This window comes from Bos mutus, chromosome 8, assembly GCF_027580195.1.
Source record: "Bos mutus isolate GX-2022 chromosome 8, NWIPB_WYAK_1.1, whole genome shotgun sequence".
NCBI classification, from domain to species: Eukaryota; Metazoa; Chordata; class Mammalia; order Artiodactyla; family Bovidae; genus Bos; species Bos mutus.
The window spans coordinates 23,331,139-23,345,353 of NC_091624.1; positions in this window are offsets into that span (position 1 = coordinate 23,331,139).

The following is a 14,215-nucleotide window of genomic DNA, read 5'->3' on the forward strand; positions in this document are numbered from 1 at the left end:
TCTCAGATCCCTGAGTCTGAGGACAGAAAGGGTTATTAGACTGGGAACCTCTTATTAAAAATAAAATTATTTGTGTGTGTGTTTGTGTGTGTGTAAAGTCTTTGGGATTTTGGAGTTTAAATATAAACCTACAGACAGGACTAACACAGAAATCATCAATGAAAAGATTGTCAGATTATCTCACAAGAAGCTTAGAACTTATATACATCAGAATAGATGACAAGCAAAGTTAAAAGACTGGTTTTTCTGATGACTTAGTGAATTACTGCCTGCAGTGCAGGAGACGCAGGAGACACAAGTTCCATCCCTGGAGTGGGAAGACCCCCTGGAAGAGGGCATGGCAACCCCCTCGAGTATTCTTGCCTGGAGAATCCCATGGACAGAGGAGTCTGGTGGGCTACAGTCCATAGGCTTGCAAAGAGTTGGACACAACTGAAGCGACTTAGCATGCATGCACACAGTTAAAAAACAAATAAAAGAGAGGTAGACGGTATTTGCAACATATTTAATAGATGAAATATTGGTTAAAAGTGTTCCTATAAATCAATAATAAAAGGTAAAACAATTCATTTGAAAAACAGGCAAAGGATTAAAAAAAAAAAGGATATTTGCTGAAAAAAACCTGGTAAATGACAAACACATGAAAAGTTGCTCAACTTCATTTCTGATCATGAAATGCAAATTAGAGCCACAGTATACTCAGTATTTGCTTATTCCAGTGAGAAAAAGTTTTTTTTTTAACTTTTATTATATTCAAGGGTTTTAGAATATGTGTGGAAAGAGGGAGCTACTGTTTGTTTTTTCTAAACTTTTTAGCAGCTTATTATAAAATGTGCTGCCCTAGAACACATCAATTTCATTTCTCAGTGTTTTTGGTAAAGGAGGAACCTAAATAAATTGTGGGGAAATATTGATGCATATTCAGAACATGAATAATAAAAATTAAAAATGGTATAAGCTATTAATATGTCCATGGAGATGAAAAATGAAAAAGGAGAGGAATTGGTGTTAAAGTGATAATTACAGAAAGTGTGTGGTGGCTTGAAAAATTCATATAAAAATTACAGATCTACTATAATGGTTAAAGGAAAACATATGTTTACCTAAGGACAAAAATTGGAGGAAATACTTTAGGATAATGGCTGAATTTTTTAATCTATTTTATAAACCTTTATTTAGCTATTAGTATGCCATTTCCTCTCTTCCCATACCCTTTCCCCGAAGGACAGAGGTGTTCTGGTAAAGGTTTAACATTCCCACAGGAGTGAACCTTGACTTGTAACACAGGCCAGTCTCTGTGATTTCTGTGATATAACTGCTGCCACCATCGCTGATTCCAAGCTACCACCTTAGTGTTGACCAGCAAGTGAAATTCCTGACAAATTAAAAATTGGTTCTCATTATCTGTTCTGAACCAGCTTCAGACACCACTGGAGTTGGGATGGAATTCAAAATGGTATCTTGATCAAGTCTTGGAGTCCATATGAATCTTGGAGTATAATCATTATAAGAAACCTTGGAAAGTTAAGATTTGAATGGATTACTGAATGCTGAACAAACAAACTAAGATAGATGAACACCGTGCCCCAGCTACATGCCCTCGCCTCATGTCCTTTGGTGAAGTAGAAGTCTTTGCTGTCTACCCAAAACATACATGGTACAAGAGGTGCTCAGTATTAGCAAGAAAGATTCATAGGTGTTTCTAGATGATCTCTTTAGGTTTCTGAAGAATTTAAGCCTCCTTTTCAGCCTCCAAAGAACTCTTCTGGTCCCTACAAACATCTTCTCCCAATGAAAAGGGAAACTTCAGATTTATTTGAATAAGATTTGGGAAGTTGGTGGGAGAAGAAAGGGATAAAAAGCCAGGGGGTGCTGGGGAAGAAAGTCAAGGATGAGACCAGCAGGAAAGGTCCTCACTAGTAAGTGGAGATTAATGGAGCATTTCCTGGCAATCTCCAGATAGAATGGAATTAAAAGCCTCTTAAAGGCTGAGTCCAGAGGATGAAATCTAGGGTTTTTCTAGACAGCTATGATCTCAACATCCAGCAGTACCCTTGGAATGGAAAGTGATGTAGAGAAAGAGTTTATCAGCTGTGAGTAAGATGCTAGAGTGGGCTGTGGGAGGCAACCACCTCTGAATGAAATCACAAGCTTCAGAGCTTTTGTGAAGCCCTCCAGAGGCCTCTTTCTCACAGTGGTCAGTGATGTAAATGCCATATTATGGAATTCAAAATGATGCTCCTGGTCAAGTCTTGGAGTCCACTTGAATCTTGGACTGTAGGCCTTATAAGAAACCGTGGAAAGTCAATATTTGAAAGGATTACTGAATGCTGAGCAAACAGACTGAGAAGGAGGGACGCCATGCCCCAGCTACATGCCCCACTTCAGTAAGTCGACTGCCTGGTGGGCATGCTGTCTTGTTGAGGGTTAGATAAGGAAAAGACAACCTCTATTGTTTTCTGTATATGTCTCCTCTTGGATTTTCCATTTAGGAAGATACCCCAGGGCCCTTCTGGAGCCTCAGATACTTACAGCAGCTGCTAAAGAGGGTGGTTAGGGATGCTAACTGTTGTAGGGCCTGATGTAGGCATGCACAAAAAATAATATTTAAGAAAACCATTTTCAGACCTATCTTGCTAATATTTTTGCCCTGAAGCTTCCCACCTTTCAGAACAATGGAATTCAGTGTATTGGAGAAAGACAGGGACCAACTAGCATCAATGGGTCAGCTGAGACTGTAGCTGATGATGATGAAGATGCTGTGATGACGATGGTGGTGATGACGATGATATTGGTGATGATGGTGGTGACAATGATGATGGTGATGTTGATGTTGCTGCTGCTGATTTTAAGCTCACTCCCAGACAATAGGCTTAGTACTAGCTATTTTCTAGAAAGAAAGGGTTTTCTAAATTCACCGAACATATTAAGTGATGAGCTTGGTGGAATAAATCAACATTCTATGGTTGAATGATGGAACCATCATTGAAGATGGTTCCAGCTAGAAAAAAGAAGAGGAAAAGTCCGTTCTCCATCCTGGTACACCATGGACAGAGATGCAGATGGGTAAGTCAGCACTAATGGGGCTTCAACCACGTGCTTCAATCTGAAGCCACTAGGACAAAATTTATGAAATTTTGATAATTTTAAAAAATTTATGAAATCTGGATAAAATGAGTACATGGGTGTCCATTATAGTTCCATGTGCTTGGAATATTTCCTAATTTAAACAATGAATCGCATAAAAATAAGTTGTCTCTGTAAAGTCACCTTATTTATGCAATATATTGACAGGGTTGTCCCTAATTATAATTCTTAAGGACTCATTATTATTGTATTGCAAAACAATCCTGTTACAATGAGATAAAGAAAAGCTGATAAATAGGTAAAAATAAGGCAAGTCTAACTGACAGTTCAATGACTACAAAATATTTGAGCCTGTACTTTATAATGCCCAACATTGTTCAAATCACAGTCTGCATGAACTGGAAGTGGCAGGGAGTCGAATCCAGGGCTTTGAGCATAACTGCTGAAGCTGGATGTTCAGTTGACGCCCTTCTCCACAGAAAAGGGAGTCACGTGGGTGCTCTGGTGGGTACATGGACCCAACTTCTGAGGCAAGACCTTTCTGAGGGGACAACTGCTTCATATTCAAAGGAAATAGCTGGAGTCTGCAGAACAGGAGGAGCAAGGGCAAACCGAAAACCTCCACGTGGCCAACAGGGATCTGCTGGTGCACTCTCTTGGTAGCTCGTTTGCAGTTTTAAAAAAGGCAACAATTTCATTATTTAGGTGCAGTAGCTATAACACACACGAAGAAGGAAAGACGTATTTGTGTACATACGTGTGTGCACATGTGTCTGTGTACAATGAGAATTCATTCTTTCTTCCCCTTTCATTTCCTTGATACCCTGTCCGTGGTTTCACCCTAAAAGCTCCAGTGTCCCTTGATGCTTATTTTCCACTTTCTCAGGGTTGTCCAATCCAATTTGAGTGGCAATGGAATAGTTAGGGATCATGAAACTGAGTTCTATCATGGGTTTGGCTATGGTTCGAAATGGCTCATGAGAACGCTTTCTTTTTTTGGTAGTTCTCATTCAAGGTTAAATAAACATGAATATTTGGATTGGATTTGATTTTGTTTAGGTCTCAGCAATTTAGGTGAAATAAGAGTCAAGGGGTTACTTGTGTGACAAAGAGAAATTTATAGGGGCTATATTCCCTGTTTTCACCAACACCATGGGGTGGGGCGGGGGAGAGGGAAAGCAAGCAAGAAAAGATTCTTGGGTCAGAGTCATGGCTTGACTGTTGTAGTTTTTCCAGTGGAATCCAAGAAATGTGGGAAAAGGAAAACTGGAAAAAACAAAGTAATAAAAAACAAAACACAAATCTCACCCCAAGCAAAAGCACAAATGTTGGAGTTAAGAAGTGAATTAGGAGCCTCAGTAAGTGAGACTGAGGTAGTCCTGAGGGATGGGAAACCCAGGTGTAAGAGAGACATTTCATACAAGAGAGGTGGGGAATTTGTTTTCAGTTTTATTTAATTTTTTTGCAGTCTTTTCCCCCACACTTTGAACTTATTATTTTGTATTTGGGTACAGCTGATTAACAATGTTGTGATGGTCTCAGGTGAGTGTTGAAGGGACTCAGCTATACATATGTATGTATCCATTCTCCCACAAATTCCCCTCCCATCCAGGCTGCCACATAAAATTGCACAGAGTTCCATATGTTATACAATAGGTCCTTGTTGTTATCCATTTTAAATGTAGCAGTGTGCACATGACCATCCCAAACTCGCTAACTATCCCTTCCCCCCAGCAGCCATAAGTTCGTTTTTTAGTCTGTGAGTCTCTTTCTGCTTTGTAAGTAAGTTCATTTGTATCATTTCTTTTCAGATACACATGTAAGGGATATTGTATGATATTTCTCCTGACTTAAGCTACTCAGTATGACTCTCTGGGCCCATCTATGGACCTAGCATATGCAGCAATCTATGTTGCTGAAAATGGCATTATTTTATTCTTTTCAATGACTGAGTTATATTCTGTTGTATATATGTACCACATCTTTTTGTTGTTGTTGTTTATATGTATTTATTAATATTTACCACTTAATATAGTCACAATTTCCTTCCTGCATCCTTAACCATCCATCTAAGATCATTTTCCTTCTTGATGGAGAACCCGTACAGCTTCAGTCAGTGAGGCTCTGTTAATGGCGAAGTCAGTTTTTGTTTACCTGAAAATGCCTTTATTTAATCCTCATTTTTGAAAGATATTTCCACTGGTTAAATAACTCAAGACTGACAGTCATTTTCTCTGATCATAATATCAAATATCAAAAATCTTCTTCTGGTTTACTTTTTTTGCAGTTGCACAGTCACATGTCTGCCTCATTTCTGTTCCATTGGAGGTAATTGGCCATTTCTCTTGATGGTTTTAAGGTTATGTCTTTGCTTTTAATGCTCTGCATTTTCATTATCTCATGTCTAGGTATAATTTTTTTTTTTTTAATCGTGCTGAAAGTATTATCTGTTTTTTTTCTCATCTTAGAATTTCAATCAGATATGTATTAGATCTTCTCACTCTATCCTCTATGATTCTTTTATATGAAAAAACTAGTTTAGGTCTATCTTTTAATTTGCTGATTCTCTTCAGCATGTCTAATCTGCTGTTAAACTTGTCAGTGAATCTTAACAGTTCAGTCGCTCAGTCGTGTCCGACTCTTTGTGACCCCATTGAATGCAGCACACCAGGTCTCCCTGTCCATCACCAACTCCTGGAGTTTACCCATACTCATGTCCATTGAGTTGGTGATGCCACCCAACCATCTCATCCTCTGTCATCCCCTTCTCCTCCTGCCCTCAATCTTTCCCAGAATCAGGGTCTTTTCCAATGAGTCAGCTCTTTGCATCAGGTGGCCAAAGTATTGGAGTTTCAGCTTCAACATCAGTCCTTCCAATGAACACCCAGGACTGACCTCCTTTAGGATGGACGGGTTGGATCTCCTTGCAGTCCAAGGGACTCTCAAGAGTCTTTTCTAACACCACAGTTCAAAAGCATCAATTCTTCTGTGCTCAGCTTTCTCTATAGTCCAACTCTCACATCCATACATGACCACTGGAAAAACCATAGCCTTGACTATATGGACCTTTAAAAATTTTTTTTGAAGTCTAGATTTTTTTAAACCTGCCTATTCATTTTTTGCAGAACTTTGTTATTTGTATTTTCTTTTATCATAATAAACATACTTCTTTATAATCCATGGCTATAATCAATTCCAGTTTTAAAGGCTTTATGTGTTTTATTCTGTTATCTGAGATTTTTTTGTTCATTTTTGTTTTTTTTCCCTGTTAATTCTTGTACAAGATGTCTTGTCTTTTTGTATGATTTGTAATTTGACTGAGAGTTCACATTTCTTGGAAGTTTTTCTGTAGAAATGTTTGGGATATGGGTTAAATTGGTGTTATAGTCAACTTGGGTTGACAAAATACCATTAAGTAAGATGCCATTATATAAATAAAACACCCATTCCTCATAGTTCTGAAGCCTGGAAACCCAAGATCAAGGTGCTGGCAGACTCGATGTCTGGTGAGGGCCCATTTTTTGGTTCCTAGAAGGCTATCATCTCACTTTGTCTCATGTGGTAGACGGGGTGAGGTTGTTCTCTGAAGTTTTCTTTATAAAGGCTCGATTCTCATTCACAAGGGCCCCACTCTTAGAACCTAATTACCACCCAAAGGCCTTATCTCCAGATACCAGCACACTGGGGATTAGCTTTAAACATGAATTTTGCAGGGACACAGACATTCAGCCCATAGCATTTGGATTTCTCTAAAAGTGACCTGGTTTACCTTTGCCAGCTGTGTGGGAGCACCACCAACCTGAAACCACTTTAAGGTAAATTATGTGCTTGAATTTTTTCAGACAACCCAGGTAGAGTAGATTATTGCCTTTGGTTAAAAAAAAAGTCTCAGAGGAGGTATTTCCCCCTCCATCCTACTTCAAGGCTGCATACAGGCAATTTTCTCTTGTAGTCTTCTGGAAAAAGGCTGAAGAGGCCTTCTGGGGGATCCTGGCTTTATGTGTGGAGTCTCTCATGAAATTTCTCATCTTAGCAGGAACCTGGCCTTTGTTTCTTCTTTCTATGCCTCATGAGACCATGACAACTAAAACTCAAATTCATCTGGTTTAGCCAAGACAAAGCTTGGTTTCAGCATTCTGTTTATCTCTTACTAGTTTTTGGCTTCTGAGTAATCAATCCTTACTTTCATGTTAGCTCCTTAATAAATTTTCTGTTTTTTTTTTTAATATTTAAGACCATTTTAAGTTGCTTTCAGTCTGAGAGTGGGACTGTTTCATTAATGTCAGAAATGGAAGTCTACAGAGTGATTTTCTTCCTATATTTTATTCTGAAAAATTCCAAATTTCCAGAAAAGGTAAAAGAATAATATATGAATAGTACAGTACAAGAATAGTGTAGCATATACACTATATAGTATATATATATACATATATATATATACTATTCTTGTACTATATACTATACATATATAATAGTTATAGTACAAGAATAGTATCTTGTACTATATACAATAGCACAAGAATAGTATGTGTATACACACACACACACACATTGTTGTTTATTTGCAAAGTCATGTCCAGATTTTTTGCTACCCCTATGGACTGTAGCCTGCCAGGCTTCTCTGTCCATGGGGTTTCCCAGGCAAGAACACTGGAGTGTGTTGCCCCTTCCTTCTGCATGTACCACATCTTCCTTATCCATTCCTCTGTTGATGGACATTTAGGCTGCTTCCACGTCCTGGCTATTGTAAACAGTGCTGCAATGAACATCGGGGTGCAAGTGTCCTTTCGGATCTTGTTTTTCTCTGACATGTACCCAGGAGTGAGATTGCAGGGTTGTACAAAATAGGTTGTGGCTCTATTTTTAGTTTTATAAGGAACTTCCATACTGTTCTCCATAGTGGTTGTACCAATTTACATTCCCACCAACAATGTAGGAAGGTTTAAGATGGGAAAATTTTTCAGCAAATGTTTTAGTCATTATGACTATACCTTCTTTATGGTATTCTCGATAGGATGCAGTGAAATGTTGACACTCTTAAATTATTTTGGGGGCTGAATTTACTTTTAAAAATGCAACCTTGTGCTGGGATGAGCCATGAGATGGCTAGAATGCATTTAATTTCATTTTGAGTCATCAGTATTTATTGAACATTGTCTAGACACAGAAGGAGGGACTAGTTTTTGTAGTCAACCTAGGCTGGAGCAGTCAAATAGCAACCATCCCTGAGTCCTGGTCCTCTCTCAACCTTCATTTCCAGGCTGCCCCTCAAGCCTGCTTGGTTTCCATTGACCTGCCCACATTTCTGAGTCCTCCTTCCATTCTCGCCATGTCTTTACAAGAGCTGGTCCACATCAACTCCTGCCTGGATTAGCACCTCTACCCCCACCCCATTCTGGTCACCATGGATACAGACTCAGGTACGTGAATCTCCCTAGACAGTCACTCTGTGCTTTTTACCCCCTCTCCTACATCCTCCTATGGTGCCTGGCTGTCTGCAGAATCCATATCATCAATGGCATTGGTCATCATAGTAGCTGCTACCATGTGCCGTGCATGCTTCTCCCACCCACCCTCAAGCAGGTACCACTGCCACCTCATGTCACAGTAGGAAAGTGTGCCACAGCATGATGAAATAACTTGCCCAGGATCAAGAAAGAAAAGCTAGATTTTGAAAGTAGATCTTGTGGCTCCCAAGTTCTTCACCTTTATGACTTTCATTACTGGATTCCTTTATTTCATTTCATACATTTCATATATAAGCTCTCTGCTTCTTTCTATTAGTCCTCAAACAAACTCTGCATTTTTATTCATGGTGATTTGTTCACATGCTTCCTTTTTTACCTTCTCCTAATTTTTCTAGGGCCAGACTACTTCTCTAAATTCCAGCTTCTCCAATAGCTTCAGTTGTCACTGGTTAAGAAGCAGTCCCTCTTCAACACAATCTGCCTTTAGCATAAATTTCCTTGTTGACATAAATTCTCTTTCTCTTTCCATTTTGTATCCCTTCTCATCTAGTCTGTGAGATCCTTGACGCCCACACCCATTGTCTCCGGTCCCATTTTATCTCTAGCACCTAGTGCAGAATCTGTCTTAGAGCTGGGGTTACACAAAGTGCTAGTTTCAGAGGGAGCCAGAGCTTAGCTTCATAATCTCATCAGATCTCTGCCAATATTCAAAATTGAATAATTTTCTCATTCTTGTCCAAAGCATTGTATAAAAAATTACAAAGCATTTCTTTCCAATACAATTGCCACTTTCAAGTCCTTTCTAAGTAGAAATTCTGGAGCCATCACAAAATAACAGGTGCCTATTAGACCCCCAGTTCTGCCTTTACTCCATCCATCCATCCATCCATCCATTTATTAAGTACATCAGAAGCTGTTAGCATTGTGCTACAGTAATAGCATGGTACAATAATAACACAGTGAACATGTGGACCATGTCTTTTATGGAGTCCACATTCTAGTGGAGGAGACTAAGAGGTGATATAGAGTGTGCAGTGCCTGTGACAGGAGGGTGTAGGGAGGATGAATCTCTCAGTGCGGTGGTCAGAGGAGACAAGTAAGCTGAGTGCTTGACAATGAGAAGGGAGTTTCCAGATTGACAGTTGAGTGAACACAGTCTCTTCCAGGTGAGAGCAGCACATACAATGCCCAGGGGCAAAGAAGAGTTTATAAATCTGTGAACTGAGGCGCCTGGCATGGCCTCATTGGGACAAATGAGGCAGTGTCTTAGGTGCCTCCCCAAACAAGAATTTTTTAAAATTTATTTTTATTTATGTATTTCTTTAAAAAAATTATTGGAGTATAGTTGCTTTACAATGTTGTGTTAGTTTCTGCTGTACAACAAAGTGAATCAGCTATATATGTACATATATACCCTCTTTTTCGGATTTCCTTCCCATTTAGATCACCACAGAGCACTGAGTAGAGTTCTTGGCACTATGCCTGGTTTTCTGCAATTCTGATTTCACCTTCTTACCTCTACCTAAGCTGCCAGAGAGGTCTGTTGCAGGGATCCTGGGTTCCCAAGTCCCAGGTGATTCCTGTATTTCTTCAACTGCCACACACCTGGGCTCATTGTCCACACCCACTTCAGACATCTGGTACAGTGTTCCCAGACCCGTCTGAGGTCCTTAGCCTAGTGAAACCTTCCAAATTCAAGTACTATAGGCAAATACATGTTTTTGTTGTTGTATCAGGACCTGTTTACACACCAACCTAGATTTCCCCTCCCGGGTTCTCTGCTTGATGTGACTCAATCACTCCAGGAAGATGGTCTGGCAACAACCAAATTCTCATAAGCTGGAGGGTGGAGATTTCTCTCTTCCATGGAGGAAGGTATTTTGCGCTCTGTTGCTATCATATGTGGCCTTGTGACAGACACACCTACACCCTCTGGAATTCTCAGTTGGCCAGGCATAAAGGGAGCCGGTTCTCCATGCGGCAACTTGTTCATCAGTGGAAAAACCCTTCTTTCTTCCTTGCTGGTGGACTGTCTGGAGAGACCACCCTCTCAGGCAGACTCTGGCAAGACGGAGCCATCAATTGTGCTCTTAGAGGCCAACTTGGGCAAGCATTTTCCTCTATTTGTTCTTCTTTCCATGACTCACTTGGTTCCTGCCTCTTCCCTTACTCCTTCCAAGGACTCAAGCTTCAGGCTCCTGTCCCTGGGAACTTAGGCTAGCACCTTGCTGCTGATTTTGGTATTGAGGGGTTTATACCTATGGGAGGCTCCCAGAACCCTTCCCTAAACAGAGCCTGAAATTACCTATGTTCTTCCCCTGAGAAGTGATTGGGAGCATTATATTGTGGTTACTGCTGACTATCGTTGAATATGATAGTTTCAAACACTTTGGAAAAGATGGCTTGCATATCTGCTTTAAGTCAGAAGAGAGTATAACTACAAATGCTCAGAAAATTCACTTGCCTTATATCTTGATATGTACACGTCAATGAATAATTATGGAGAAAGCTATCACCTTACTTCCCAAAACAGATGCAGGCAAAGTTGTGCTGGACATTCCAAGCTGCTCTGATGAAAGAGGAAGACTTCCATCAGCTGCTCTGATGGAAGACGATGAAAGAGGTCATGTTCAGCCCCACCCCTGCTCCCTTGGTTGCTTGGTTGCTCCTATAGAGTGAGGAGTTGGTTGAAGACAAAACCCTGCACAAGCACTCCTCTGACACACAGCCACACCAGCTCAGTGGTCTGGGACTGCTGGACTAAAATCGTACTTGTAATTACCCATTGCTTAGCGTCACATTTGACAAGAAATAAAGGGAAATTGGAAACTTTCGATTTGTCTCTGTCTCTAGGGGAAGGTAGCCCCCCTAGCATGGAACCTTCTCAAAAGGAAAGCAAGAACTTTTCCCAACAGTACATTGTGGTCGGCAGTCACTAAGATGCCCACAGTGTGGCCCCATTTTGTGTCCCTCTGCGTTGAGTGTGGACCTCAGGATTTGCTTCTGGGATGGGACAGCACATCTGAGATTAGGTTACAAAAGTACTTCCATCCTACTGGCATTCTCTCCAACTTTTCTGCAAACTTGCCCTGATGAGCAGGGTGCTCTGAAGGAACTGAGGGTATCCTCTGGTTAGCAGCCAGGGAGGAAGTGAGGGTTTAAAAAAAAGCCCTTAAGAAGCTGAATTTTACTGACAGCCGTATGAATGAGTTTGGATGCGGATTATTCCCTGATTAAACCTTCAAATGAACATGCCCCAGGTGTCACAAGATTGCAATCTTGAAGTAGAGGACCCAACCACCTTGTGCCCAGTTTCCTGACCCACAGAAACTTCAAGATCATAAATGTGCATGTTTTAAACTTCTAAACTTAGGGGGTAATTGGTTCTTCAGTGGTAGAGAAGGAGGACACACACTAAGGATCTCAAATGTTCAAGATAAAATAGCACAAAACTTCTAAGCAAGTGGGCAAAAACCTGCATGAATGAGAGAAAGGATGGACATCCTGAAACAAGTCAGAGACAACTGGATAACTATATAAAGAGATCATCCACATAAGGGCCAACGGTTTGAGGAGCACAGGATAGATGGTTTGATTTCTTGAGGGTAACCCTGGTGGTTTTATAAATTTATGAGAAAGGTTTTGCCTTTCGGGTTGACTTCCTATTATTTCCCCTTTTATTTTTTGTTTGATGGACCTGATTTTTTTTTTCTCATTTTAACTTAATCCTGTTTTGCTGTATGCCAAGTGAAGTCTTTTATCAGATAATTGAACTAAATAATAAAATGTTTAAATATGTGAAATTTACATGGTAAATTTAAAAAAAATTACATGGAATTTTGAGGACTGAGTTTCATGTGGTTCTCTTCTCAGGTCTGGTTGGAAATAAGAAAATGTACCATTTTGGTCATGTCTTTTTGATATGGTGTAATACAAGTGCAGGGCTCTGAAAAGAACTTGGTTTCTCTGGTGCCTGCATTCTATCACTCTATCTCCTTCTGGATGACTTGATGTCATTTGTATAAAAATACACAGTTGAAAATAAACATTTCCCAGCCATGAGCAGTGTGCTTCCTGAGGCTCTATTTCCCAGCAGGGGATTAAATTGCTTATTCTTTCTATTGATCTGAGACCTAGTGAGCAGGAAGAACAATTTAATCATTGGCATAAGAGAGGATTTCTCAACCTCAGAACTAGTGACATTTTGAACTAAATACTTTTTTGCGGGGGGAGAGTATCCTCTGCGTTGAAGAATGTTTAGTAACATCTCTGACTTCTACCCACCAGATGCCAGTAGTACCTCCAGGTCAGGACAATCAAAAATGTCTTTGAGGGGCAGAATCTCCTCCAGTTGAGAACCATGCAGGTAATATCACCCTGTGAACAGTTTCCTCCACTCTGATTGATTTAACAGCCAAGAAGAGCAATGACTCTAACCCAACAAGATCTATTATTTATCACTTGTCTTGTGTATAAGTTTTATGAGAATTCATATCTCCTTTTAGGGGACAAGAGTAGTTTGTTTTACTGGTATATCATATTGAATTAATGTTTGTATTTTAAACAAAACAACAGTAAACAAAAATTCCAAATACTGCTTCAGGAGGGAAGATATTTAAGTCTCTTCATCAAATGATACTTCAGTCTAATTTCAAGATTCCTAAGAATTCTGTGTTCTCCTGCTTGCTGTTTGGCTCCTTGGTTTATTTGGAACTGCTGTTGGTGGTGTTTAAGAAGTACATTCTGGAAAGTCTTATTTAATAAATCAGCTCCATTTAATTGAAATCATTGTTTGGAAGATAGTATTCACATTACAGCTTTAAAAAATTATAGATTTTATAAAAGAGAATTAAATCATTTCTTTTAGCAGTTAAGTAAACAAATACATGTAAACAGAATTCAGAGGTTAGTACATTTCCCCCTAGCTTTTGGTTCCTGATTTAGCCCACTTTTGGGTTCGCAGAAATAATAGATACTATAACAATTTCTGCACATTTGACTTTCCATGTGCATATTTTCTAGGATGAGTCACATGAAATTAGTGACCTGAGGAAAAAATACTGCAGGATAATGGAAAATCGTGGGCTTCCGTGTCACATGTACCTGAAATTCAGTCCTCAACTCCTCTGTCTGTAAAATGGGGCAAGATTGTTTTTCACAGTGTTCTTGGGAGGACTCAATGGTGGACTAGCCTTTTCTAGGTCATCTCTGTCCTTGCTCTGCTTTTTGGGGGGTGGTAAAAAATACGTAATATAAATACATCTGCTTAACCATTTTTAAGTAAACAGTGCATTATTGTAGACTATGTGTACACTATTGCACAGAATATCTCTAGAGCCTACTCATCTTGTGTGGCTGGAACTCCTTGAACAATAACTCTCACTTCCCATTCCCCCAGCCCTGGTGATCCCCATTCCATTCTCGGCTTCTATGGGTTTAACCACTCTAGATACCTCATATAAGTGGAATTATACAGTATTTGGCTTATTTCATTTAGCACAGTGTCCTTAATGTTTGTCCATATTGTAGTAAGTGTCAGAATTTCCTTCCCTTTTAGTATTACGTAGTATTTCATTTTATGTATATACTGTACTTAGTCCATTCATCCACTGGTGGAAATTTGGGTTGATTCTATGTCTTTTCTCTCGTGAATAATGCTG